The sequence below is a fragment of the Rhinolophus sinicus genome, chromosome 15, assembly GCF_057876585.1.
Source record: "Rhinolophus sinicus isolate RSI-liver-muscle chromosome 15, RSI-T2T, whole genome shotgun sequence".
NCBI classification, from domain to species: Eukaryota; Metazoa; Chordata; class Mammalia; order Chiroptera; family Rhinolophidae; genus Rhinolophus; species Rhinolophus sinicus.
In genome coordinates this window covers 127,899,547-127,912,110 of record NC_142515.1, presented here as the reverse complement: position 1 = coordinate 127,912,110, position 12,564 = coordinate 127,899,547, and positions in this window count along the sequence as shown.

Sequence of the window (12,564 nt, the reverse complement as noted above, 5' to 3'; positions counted from 1 at the left end):
GTTCACACCTTCCCTGCTGCCTGCTGCCCAGGCAGGAAGCCGTTTCGCACCCTTAGCTGACGCATGGGGTTGCAACCAGGGAACCTGTAATGAGTGGTGCTGCAGTGAGTCATGCTGACATGGGTCCAGCCAGTGTACATACAGATTGGCAGCTGAGGCCTACCTACATAGATGCAGGAAAAAGGTTAAATGAGCCCCCAGTGAATAAATCATTTTTAAAATACTGAGCTGGAAAACAAGTTCAAAATCTCAAATTATTGTGCTTCATGGGCTCTTCTTTTTGACCTGGGAATAAATTCACTTGGTAAATAAATAAGAGATATCCCGGGAAGAAATCTGCCTCCACCTTGAACCCATGGGCTCAGCCCGGATCCTTCTCCCAGATGCCAACCATTGTTTCATGCAGACCTTACTGTCATCTTTCTTTTGCAGAACGTAACATAAGATACACATTGTTCTGCATCAAGCTTTTTTCTCACATGACACAATACCGTGGAGATCTCTTACTGTTAGTATATAGATAACTTCTTCGTTCATATTTTATAGTTAGTGCTCCATTATATAGACAATAATTTCTTTACTCAGTCTCCTACTAATGGACACGTCTTTCACATTTCTTGCCATTTCAATTTTTGTTTCTTTGCCCCACATTCCTCTTTTGTTGGGCAATTCTCACTTTCAATGGAGAAACTTGTATCTTCATCATTCAGACATGTGTAGGCATATCTGAAGGTAACTATCAAAGTGAGATTTCTGGATCGGAGTAAGTGAACGTGCAGTTTTCTTACGTAATAAGTAAATTGTTTTCCTTAGGGATGTAGCAGCTTGTACTCCCTCCCATCGTGTGTGAACATGCCGATTTTCTCATGGACTTTTGAAAAAAGGTTCTTTTTTAAAAAGATCACATTTTAGAGCTTTTGCCGTTCTGATAGTCCAAAAAATACGATTTTAGTGTATTTCTTCCGCTATATGTTGTATTTGGTTATTGCTTGTATATGTGGAAACTACTGTTAATACATATTAATTGTGTACCTCACTGCTTTATTGAAATCTCTAACTGCTTATGGTGGTTTTTCAGCTGATTCAGTTGGACTTTCCCAAGGATATGATAACAAGATTTGTACAAAGTGGTAACTTTACCTTCTTTACAAACTCAACCTTTTCCTTTTTTCTTTTTCAGATTGTAGTGGTTACTAACTTTAAAACAATATTAAATAGTAATGGTGACAGTGAATTTTCTAGACTTATTCTATTCTTGATTTTAATGGGGTGTGTCTCATATTTCTTCATTAAGCATAAAGCTGACGTTTACATTGAGAAACATATTTTTTCCTATTTCTAGTGTTTTATATCAAGAACTATTGTACTTTCTCAAATGTCTTTTCAGCATCCATGAAGTATAATACACACACACACACACACACACACACACACACACACTGTTTCCCCGAAAATAAGACCTAGCCGGACAATCAGCTCTAATGCGTCTTTTGGAGCAAAAATTAATATAAGATCCAGTCTTATGTTACTATAATACCCAGTCTTAGATTATAGTAAAGTAAGACCGGATCTTATATTAATTTTTGCTCCAAAAGACGCATTAGAGCTGATTGTCCGGCTAGGTCTTATTTTCGGGGAAACAGGGTACATATATTTCTCTTTAGCTATGTAATTAAAAGCTGTATTAATAGCTTTCCCAATGTTGAATTCCTGGAATTAATCCCGTTGGTCATGACAAAATATTTTTTAATGTGGTGTGGTCCTATGGTTGGTGATGTTTACTTAAGACTTTCCGTGTTAAAAATCATGAGTGAGATCTATCTGTTGTTCTTTCTCATGTAATCTTTGCCCGTTTTGGTATCAGCTGACACAGCAGTCCTCTCTTTGCACTGTACTGTGAAACTGTAAAAGTAACCGTGGTACTGAAACTATGCAGTGATGTTGATAATCCTTAGACTCTGGGTGTAACTTTTACAGCAGTGTCCTTATTTGTGGTAACAGTTTCACCGCATAGCTTAACTTTTTAATCAATCCATGCTAACTTCTGATATAATGAAACCAACCTTTACTGGCAATGAAAGGTTTTTCTTCAGTCTCCGCATAATCACTGTATGTGATTTTAACCATAGTGGCTTCCTGTCCTTTGTACATTTAAACTAAAAGATCTTAAAGGAACTTTTGTTTGTTTTTCATATTCATCAAACTTTTTCAACATAGTTTGTACAGTAACTTCATGTAAGCCTAGAGCTCATCCTGTCTGTGCTTTGCTGTGGTGATTTTCAAATCTTCTAATCACATTCAGTTTCCTCCAGTGTCATCAATTTTCATGTCCTTGATACACTTTAATCTTTGTTGGCCAATTTCCTCTTTCAATTATCCAGTTTTGTTAAATGTCACAGGGGTTTATCACTGTGACAAGGAAGCAACACAATTACATGTTTTGCTGTCTATGTGTGAAATGAGTAAAGATACTCAGTGACCAATCACCAACAGGCTTTCAAAGAGGTGACATGGTAGTCACTGATCATCATGCATTTCTGTTACGTACGTAATGATTTGTGGACTGAAGAACTAGCAGTGAAGTTTTTACTTCATGCAATACTTGTAGTTAATATATCATGGTGACTGTAATTTGAACCTCATTGTTGAGGGACTAGTGTTATTTGAACTGAAAATTATGCATATTGGAACTATGTAATATGAAAACTGCATACAAAATATTTAAAAGCGTTTTTTTTTAATATAACATTTTAGGGCAGTTTTAAAAACATTAGAATTTTCTGTTCTATGTCAGATAGGAGTCCCTTGGGAAACCATTTACTCTTGCTTTTTTTCCAAGTTAGCTGTGTTTCTTCCATTAAAAATAAAATATTTCAATTTTTAAAAATATTTTCTGGAGTCAGTGATCGTAAATTATATTGTCCCAGAAAATTGTTCATTTCATCCAGGTTTTCAAATTTATTTGAGTAACATTAAACAGCTTTCGAGGTATGTCTAGATACTGGTTGGCTACTTCAGGTCTATCCCTTATCTTAAGAAAGTATATTTTTGCTGCTCTTCACCCAAGCTTCGGAGACATTCTTACCTGCTCACAGCGGACCCTACACTTATGTCTGTTTTCTACTAATTACACTACAAATGAGCAGGAAATGTTAGTGTTCATGGTGGTACTTTTGCATAATATCCAGAAAGAGGAAAGGAAAATTGCTGACTTGCTTTTCATGTTTGTACTGGATATAATCAAGTGCCTTTTCAGCACAGAGCTAAACAGTTTTGTTATTTAATATGTATCTGTTTACCTCAATACTGTTGGTTTTTTACACTAAATTATTTGTGAATTCTTTTGTTATTGTGGCTGGCAGGGGCTTCGTTTATGAGAAAGGGTGATTACGAAAGGAAAGTGTGAGGGAGTTTTTTGGGGATGATGGAACAGTTCTGTATCCTGATCATAGCGGTGGTTCTATGAGTGTATGTGCATGGTAAAATTTCACAGAACTGTAAAATACTGAAAAAAAAAAAAAAGAGTGCATGTTAAAACTTGAGAAACACAAATAAGGTCTATAGTGTTTTTGTTTGTTTTAATGGTATTGTTTCACTGTCAATTTCCTGGTTTTAGTAAGTGTGCTATAGTTATGTAATATGTCTTCTCTTGGAGAATCCAGATTAAGAATGCAAGAGAGCTCTAGACCATTTTTGCCAGTAAAATTAAAAGTTTGCTTGCGTTTGAGCAAACCCTCGCTTTAATTCTTAGCTCGAGTTCTTCCTACAGAAACTTAAACCTCTTAGATATTTAGATATACTTAATAGATAATAGGAAATTCAGTAATATTGTTTAGTCTCTGCACATTCAAGGTTCATATGTGTTTTGTGTGTGTCATGGTTTTATTTTCAAATTACATTGTTGTCTGTCTCCACTTGTAGAATGGGATAAAAAGTTGCTCACACCTGGGATATAAGCTGCTGTTTCCTGTATTGATCTCTGATGGGAAAACAGAAGCATCTCTGTTCAGTAGTATGACAGGCTGCAGAAGGAAATGTGATCGACTCCCCTTTGAAATAACCGAACTTCACTGTGGATTCCCTTGTAGGGAAGAAAGAATGCTGGCTAAGCAATGTGAAAAGTGGGACATAAAGTCTTAGAGGTTGAAGCAGGGAGGGGAAATCATTCCACTTGGAGTAAGAAGATCTGTCAGATGATTGAGACTAAGGTTTCTGAATCGTTCTGCTAAAGAAGGAAGTTAGACTAGATGACCCAGGCAATGCTTCACAACCATGGATGGTTTTCAAAAACTGCTGGAAAGTGATTCTAATGACCAGTTGGGTTTGGAAATCCACTGGTCCAAGATAAATTTTACAGCAAAAATTATTGTAAGCCTGACTATAGCAACATCCATTGCAGAAATAAATGATATTCCCAATCGACAACCAATTGGGTGAAAAAGTTAGAGCTCTTACGCCAACCTGTCTATGCCTTTTAGACCCTTAGAGAAATAGTTATTTATTTATTTATTTTTTGAATTGCTTTTTATCCATTGGAAATTCTGGATCACCTTCAAATTTTCATTCTTAAGTATTCCCATAAGAGTATATTTGACTGAAATATATCCTAAATTGCAACTTTCATGCACTGAAGTCAACATTTTCTTTGAGATATTATGAAATAAGTTCATTAATAGGCAGTGATTCATTATTCAAGATTTGAATAAGTCCACTGCAAACAAAAAAAAAAAAAGAGAGGAAATACTTCAGATAAAGCTTCTATAAGACTTTATAAGTGATAAGACATATCTTGCTTAATGTAAGTTTTATATTCTTGCTATTTTCATTCCTTAATTTTCAAAAATGATTCAGCAGTTTTAATTTCCCATAAAATATGTGTTTCCAATCGTTTAGTTGGACAGTTTTAAATGACTTAGGTAGAATAATTCACCCACATAGCGCTAACTGCTTTGAGTCCTGACTCTCCCCTTCAGTCTAAATTACCGTATGCTTCAGTTAAAACAAAACAAAACTTACCTTCAGACTGATGTTTTCTCTAATACTAATTTTAACCCTTAAGTCATTGATAGGTTTTTAAAGCAGAAACCAAGAAGCTTTCCTTCGAATATTCCTGGGAGGCATATTATATTACAAATACAGTGGTACCTCGATTTTCGAACATAATCCATTCCAGAATACCGGTGGAATTATGAAACGTTTGAAAATAGCCGACAGCTAGGCCTCAGGATCTTGTACTCAGTGGAAACTGCATGACATGTTCGATTTCCGAGGCATGTTCGAAAACCGAAGCATTTACTTTTGGGTTTATGGCATTCGTAAACCGAAATGTTCATCAACGGAGACGTTCGAAAACTGAGGTACTACTGTAGATATAAGAAGGATGACTGGGGACAGTACCTACACTCGCCCATCTTTTCCCATTAAGGTTCTGGGGTGTCGCTGTTGGCACAGGTCCCACACTTACAACACTTGCACCCCTGCCCTGTGGGAAGTGCCGGGTCTGCAACTGACAGAGTTTGGCTTCTTCCAGGAAGTACCTGTGAGTTTGGACAGAGAAGACACCTACATCATACATAGTGAGACTCAATGGGGGAAGTATTTCAAAGCAGGATGGCCAGGCTTCTCCCCTCTTAGGAAACTGTGAAAGGCCCAGGTGTGACTCTGGGAATCAATAGCAAGCACTTGGTGTAACCGTTTCATCAGGAAGTCAATGGCGACAAGCTGATCTCTTGGTTGAATCCTAACCTGAGCTCTGCCTCATCGCCACATCTTCCTGCATCTTCCTATAAACACGTGTATAACTCCTCAAGCCCTAGCAAACGATGGAGGCACACACTGACAAAATGCCCACCCTGTCGTTGCTGTTGTAAGTCTGCCTGACACATACCAGCAACAAATGGCAGTCAGGGTTGGATAACTCCTCCTGTGCCCGCACCAGCACCTTGTTCTCTGGACATACACTACCCAACTGTCAGCTCTGTGTCCCCAATCTTATTTCATCGTCTAGTTCCTTTGAACTTGAGTTCTATGTTTTGAACATTGACTTTCTTTTCATCTTTGATTTGAATCAGACATTCATCTATCAATGTCTTTTTGCACCTCTCCTCTCATCTTGTGGCAGACAGTTCTCCACGGATCTCTCATGTCTCTGCCTGTATTGTGACATCCTTTGTTCTGGACTCTCTTCTCAAAGAGTTTTGTGCAGCAAATAACCTTGGAAATATAGTGTCTCCTTTCAATGCAGAGGACAGATTTCTTTGCTGTCCAAGATAATAAAGACAGTGGCTCTCTTCAGGGCAAAGGTTGAACACGTTGGCTCGTAGCCCTGTTATAAAACTGAGGGCTTCCCGGGTTCAGGGTTCCTTAGCTGTGGTGTCCACCTGCTGTGCATGTAGCACCCTTCTGGGACTGCTTCTGCATCATCCCTGTAGAGCCTGGGGACACGGAGAACTAATGCAAACAGGAGGTTCTTGCTGCCTGCAGTGCTCCAAGTAATAAAGTCCTTTGTCTCTGACCCAAGTCACGCGTCGTCTGCTGGCATCTATGAAACTGGCAGGCTGACTTGTGAGCTTGTAAGTGGGGTAAAATCAGAGCCCTCACAATCCTTACTATGCCTCCGTTGACATAAGCAGTATAGCTGACATGTTCTAGCTGGGGTTTCCTAGCATTTACTTCCCTCTCCAGATTACATCCTGAGTCCCCCATGAGGATTCTGTATTCCCTGTTGGATACTATCTCAGGTACATAATTCAGTGTTCTGTCTTCTCCTACTTTAAAGATGGGGGGGAGGGGGGGGGCGTGATTCGAGCTAACCTCACTGGAACTTAAATAGAATGACACAAAGACAATGAAAACAATTGGCATTCATTCTTCCCAGCTCCCTTAAATAAATATTTCCTGCTATTTTTGCACATCCTTTTTCTAGAATCTATAGACGACTTGAACTCTGCCTGTCTCCAGGCCACATTCCTCGCATTTCCTATGAATTTTGTGAGATTCTAATATCCTGAAAACACACTTCCTGTAGCTTGCGTTGATTTCTGTATCATCCAAAGAATTCTAACATAATCAACCAGTCTAGGTATGTTACCTCACAAATCGTAATTTTTTTCTGTGAGTTGTGTGGGTTCCATTTTTGTACAGCATGGTTGTTCTTCTCCACAGTTTTGGGGATTATAAACAAGAGAATATAAGACACATAAATAAAAACCATAAAACATCCTAAATTTCTAGATTTTGTAGATCTTTTCTCTGGTCACAAACCTATTCCAAAGCATTCATTCATTAATTTAACTAATATTTATTCCTCCTTTATACCAAGAACTGCTGGGACTATGTATGGCAGTGAACAAAAGAGAAAACGCTTCTTCCTTGTCATTTTATTCTCACATTCGTATTTAACTTGTAGCAGATTTCTACTCTTTAGTTAAAAAGAGACTGTTAAGCTACAAATCTTTCATGGGCAGAAACCTTGCTTTTCTTTTCAGTTTCTATGATGGTGACTAGTTGATATTACGTATTCAATAAATGTATACTGACTTAATAAACGAATCTTACTTTCAGTGGGAAGTTGTTGCCACTGAACATCTATCTGCATTATTGGTCACAAGTAATTGTCCATGGCAGAGATTAAAAGCATTAGAACCCAAGGGGGTGAGGAGATAAGCCAAGTTCTCTGTATTTAAGTGAGGCCAATCTAATCATTTTCATTAGTATCAATGTGACAGAATACATTCTCAGTGTTCAGTGGACACTAAAAATCATTCCTTGTTAAATAAGAATTTAAGTAGAAAGTACATATTCCAATTAAATAGAAGTAATAAATGTGAAAAATACAAATAAAAAATAAATGTAGGAATATAATTTAATCTACAGTTTAATGAAAGTATTTTTTGCACAAATCAAATGAGACGTAATCCATAACTTTAAAATAAGGCAAGATCATAGTCCTCCGTGATTGATTTCTGTCACCTCATCTTGCTTTCTCTTTTAGAGGCCCGATTTTTGTTTTAATATCACGTTTTCTTTTGTTTTTCATCCTGGTACACTTTTCTTCTTTTACATCATCAATTTTGTTCCATCTGTTTTTGCCATGGACCCAACTGTTTCTGTTTCAGCTTCTGTTAAAGTGTACATCCCATGAGTTATTACCAGGTCTCAGACCAAATGCTTACTGTTATTGCACCAGAAGGACTCACGGTGGAATCTCAGAGAAAGGGTAGATACGACGGGAAGTGATGTGTCTGTGACATGGAATGGGACTGACAGCTCACACTTACTCTTTTTGCATCCCTGAAAACTGCTGGCTTTCCATGCTTGCTGGACAATTGAAGGACCAATAGATATGTTTTCTTGACGTTAGTGACAGCTACTAAGTTCTTAAAACAAACAACTGAATTCAACTTAATTGTCTCTAATACAAAGAGGTTAGGTCAGATTATCAGCTAAAAGCAATCAAGCAGTCAACTACATATGTTCAAACTAATAAGCGATGAATAATTGGCCTGTTTTTCTGTTATATTCAGTACAAACTGAGTGAATAGAACAGATGGGAAATCAGTGATGAGAAAATACATACTATTTGATATTGAGTTTAATCCCTCTCTGAGCTTTGGTAAGCCAAGAGTATGTTTTAACAAGTGGCCTAAAATAGCAGAATTTAAATGTTTCTCACCACACAGCTGCTTCTGAATGAAAAGAAAGTGCAATAAAAAGAACAGTCATTGAATGCTTACTATGCACAAGACTATTCAAAAGATACAAACATGAGTGAGACTCAGTTCCTGTCTAAAAGATTACAGTGGGAGAAAAGGAGACAATGTGTCTGCTTAATGCAGAGGAAAAGGTAAAACTCAATATGAAATACCACAGTAATTAAAAAGAAGTGCTCTTTGGCTTGGAGATGGGAACATAGATCCACATTAGCAGAGAAACATAGGTGTAAAGGAGCATAGAATGATCTAGCAATAGTGAATATGCTGATGGGAATTGGGAGCAGAGGCTTTGGTGCATATCCAGTAGGGCTGAGGGCGAGAGGAAATGGAAGAAGTAGCAGCTGAAAAGATAAGTGAAAGGCTGTCTGTGAAGGGCTTTTTGAGCCATGCATTGGATGTGCCAATCTGTAAGAAATGAGACATATCACAGGGTTAGAGGTAGGAGTATGCCATAATCAGAGTGATGTTCTGAAACGGTAGCTGGTGGCTACATGTTAAGACTGCACAGGACCATCTACAGGCCAGCGGAAGAGTCTGTGCTGTGATCAGAGCCGTGCTTGAAGAGAACTGATCTGCCATCAATGTGTAGGGTTGGGCAAGGCACAGAGGACAGGAGTGCTGGTGAACAAGTGTTCCTAGGAGAATACCACACACTTAGCAGAATGGCTAAAATAAAAAAAGTGACAACACCAAATGCTGGCAAGCATGCGAAGAAATCAGAGTACTCATATTGCTGATGAAAATGGAAAATGATATTCATACATACAATTACTCTGGAAAAGTTTGGCTGTTTCTTATAACACTAAACACACAATTACCATGTGACCTAACAATTGCACTTCTGGGCATTTATCCTGGCGAACTGACACCTTATGTTCATACAGAAAACTACACACAGATATTGATAGCAATTTTATTCATAATAGCTCAAAACTGGAAAGAATCGGCATTCCATCAATGGGTGAACAATTAAACTGTGGCACATACATACCAAGGAATACTATTCAGCATTAAAAGAAACACAACACAACTTGGATACATCTCAAGGGAATTCTGCTGAGTTAAAAAAAAAAAAAAGCCAATTCAAAAAGAATACATACTCTATGATTTCATATATATAACAATTTTGAAATTACAAATAGAAATGGAGATTAGATTACTTGCAGGAGCTAGGAATGGAGGACCTGGGTAGAAAGCGGGTAAGTGTGGTAATAAAAGGGCAACACAAAGGTCCTTGTAGTTATGGAACTGTTTTGTATTCGACTCTTGTGGTGGATCCAGGAACCTACTATACATGCAGTAAAATTGAATGAAACTAAATACATGTGTGTGCACACAAAAATTAGTACAAGTAAAACTAGAGAAATCTAAGATCGGTGGATTGTGTCGGCGTTAATATCCTGCCTGTGATACTGTTCTGTTGTTTCACAAGGTTTTGCCCAAGGAGGAAAATGGAGAAAGGGTATATAGGATCTCTCAGTATCATTTCTTACAACTGTATTTGAGTCTACAGTCATCTCAATAAACATTTCAGTTCAAAGAATTGACAATACCAAGTGTGGACCAACGTGGAGAAACTGGAAATCCCATCTATCGTTAGTAAAAATGCAAAATGGTACAGCAACCTTTTAAAGTGTTTTGTCTTTTTCTTATAAATGTAAACATACATTTATCTCACAACCCAGCAATCCCACCCCTGGACAGATGAAATCATATGCTGACACAAATATCTAAACACAAATGCTCATAAAAGCATTGCTCATAATAGCGAACAACTGGAAACAGTTCAAATGTCTATCAGCTTGTGAATGGATAGACATTGTGGTACATACAGCATGAGAATACTGAATACTACTCAGCATTAAAAGCTGTGCTACTCACACAGGCTACAGTTCACTACGGTGAATCTCAAAACCATTATGCTACGTGAAATTAGCCAGGCACAATATTGCCTAGATGGTTTCTTTATATGACATTTCTAAACAGGCAAACCTATTAAGAAATCAGACCAGTAATTTGCCAGAGGCTGGGGTGTGAGGAGGGACTTGATTTTAAAGGGGCATACACAAAGACACTTTTTGAGGAAACAGAAATGTTCTAGTTCTCAATTGTGGTGGTGTTCATGTTTTATAAACTTGTCAAAACTCATCAAACTATCATTTACAAATGTGATTTTTAGTGTTTGTAAGTTATACCTCATTAAAAAATAAATTTAGGAAGACTTCTGAATAAATGGTCAATATACTGAGATCAATTATTTCTCTATAGCGACACATAGAAAGTGAAATAAAAGTACCATTTACAACAGCATTGATAAGAAACAAATTGCCTAGGAATATATCTAGTAGATGCACATACTTCTACACAGAAAACTAAGAAATACTACTGAAAATAAAGATCTCAATAATGAAACATATAATAAGTTCATTGATTAGATTACAATGTATAAACAAATCAATTCATCCAATTCCAAATTGATCTGTAGATTCAGTGTAATCTCAATCAAAATCTTGGCAAGTTTTTTTTTTTTTTTTAATGAAATTGAGAAGCCCATTTTTAAAGTTCTATGGAAATACAGAATGCTAAGAAAAGCCAAGACAATCTTGAAGAAAAAAATGGGAGGATTCACACTACCAAACATTAGAACTTAATATAAAGCCACAATAATGAAATGGGTCTGATATTGGCTCAAGGATGGAAAAAAATGAGGTCTTTTTATCACCAGGTTTATGACAAAGGTGATCCTAAAACATACTAGGAAATAGATAATGTTGGATTAAATTGATAATTAAGGCAAAACAATAAAGCTATTAGAGGAAAACACAGACGACTACCATCATGACTTGGGATAGGCAAATATTTATACAACAGGACATGAGAAAGCGTAACTACTAAAAAAGATTAGATTTCATTAAATAAGAACCACTATGAAAACATGCCCCTGAGAGTAAAAGGAAAAAGCACAGAATCTGAGATCTTTGCTCTGTATATATTATAAAAAGCACTCAGATCCAAAACAAAAGAATTTCTACAAACCAAGAAACCCAAGGAGATAAAAGGGCAAAATTTCTTCACAAAACAGGGTATACAAATAGACAAAAACCCTATGTAAAAGTGCCTAATTTCATTAGTCATCTCAAAAGTGCAAATTCAAACCTCAATACAATATTAATACACAACCAAAAAGAGAAAAAAATTAAACAGTACAAAGTGACGAAATATTGGCAAAGATGTAGAACAATGAGACTCTGGCACTGGCTGGTGTGAATAACACTAACATAACCACTCGGAAACAATTTTTAAATTATCTATTAAAACTAATCATACTCTTACCCAGTAATTTCATTCATATTAACATGTGTACATCCAGGCCCCAGAAACATGTATAAAATGGTATTGCCTGCAGTTCTCTTAAGAGCCAAAAGCTGGAAAAAATCCTGATGCACACTTGGAGGAAAATGGATTTTTAAAATGTGCCATTTTCACACGATGAAGTGTTATACATTTTAAAAAGGACAAACAGAACTATACAGCAATGAAAAAGGACAAATCACTGTTATGCAACATAATGTTAAGGGAAAGAAACCAGCATAAAAGGGATATATTGTTTGATTCCATTACTATGAAGTTAAAAAAAATAGTCAATACTAATCTGTGGTGATGAAAGTCAGAATAAGGGTTTTCTATGTTGGGGGGCAATGCCTGGGAAGAGGCCAGGGAGGTTTCTGGGAGTGTGGTTAAGGTCTGTATCTTCATCAGGATGATGGTTAAACAGGTATGTTCAATTTGGGAAAAATTACAGGATAGCAGCTTAGGACTTGTGTATTTTCCTGTCTCTGTGTTATAGTTT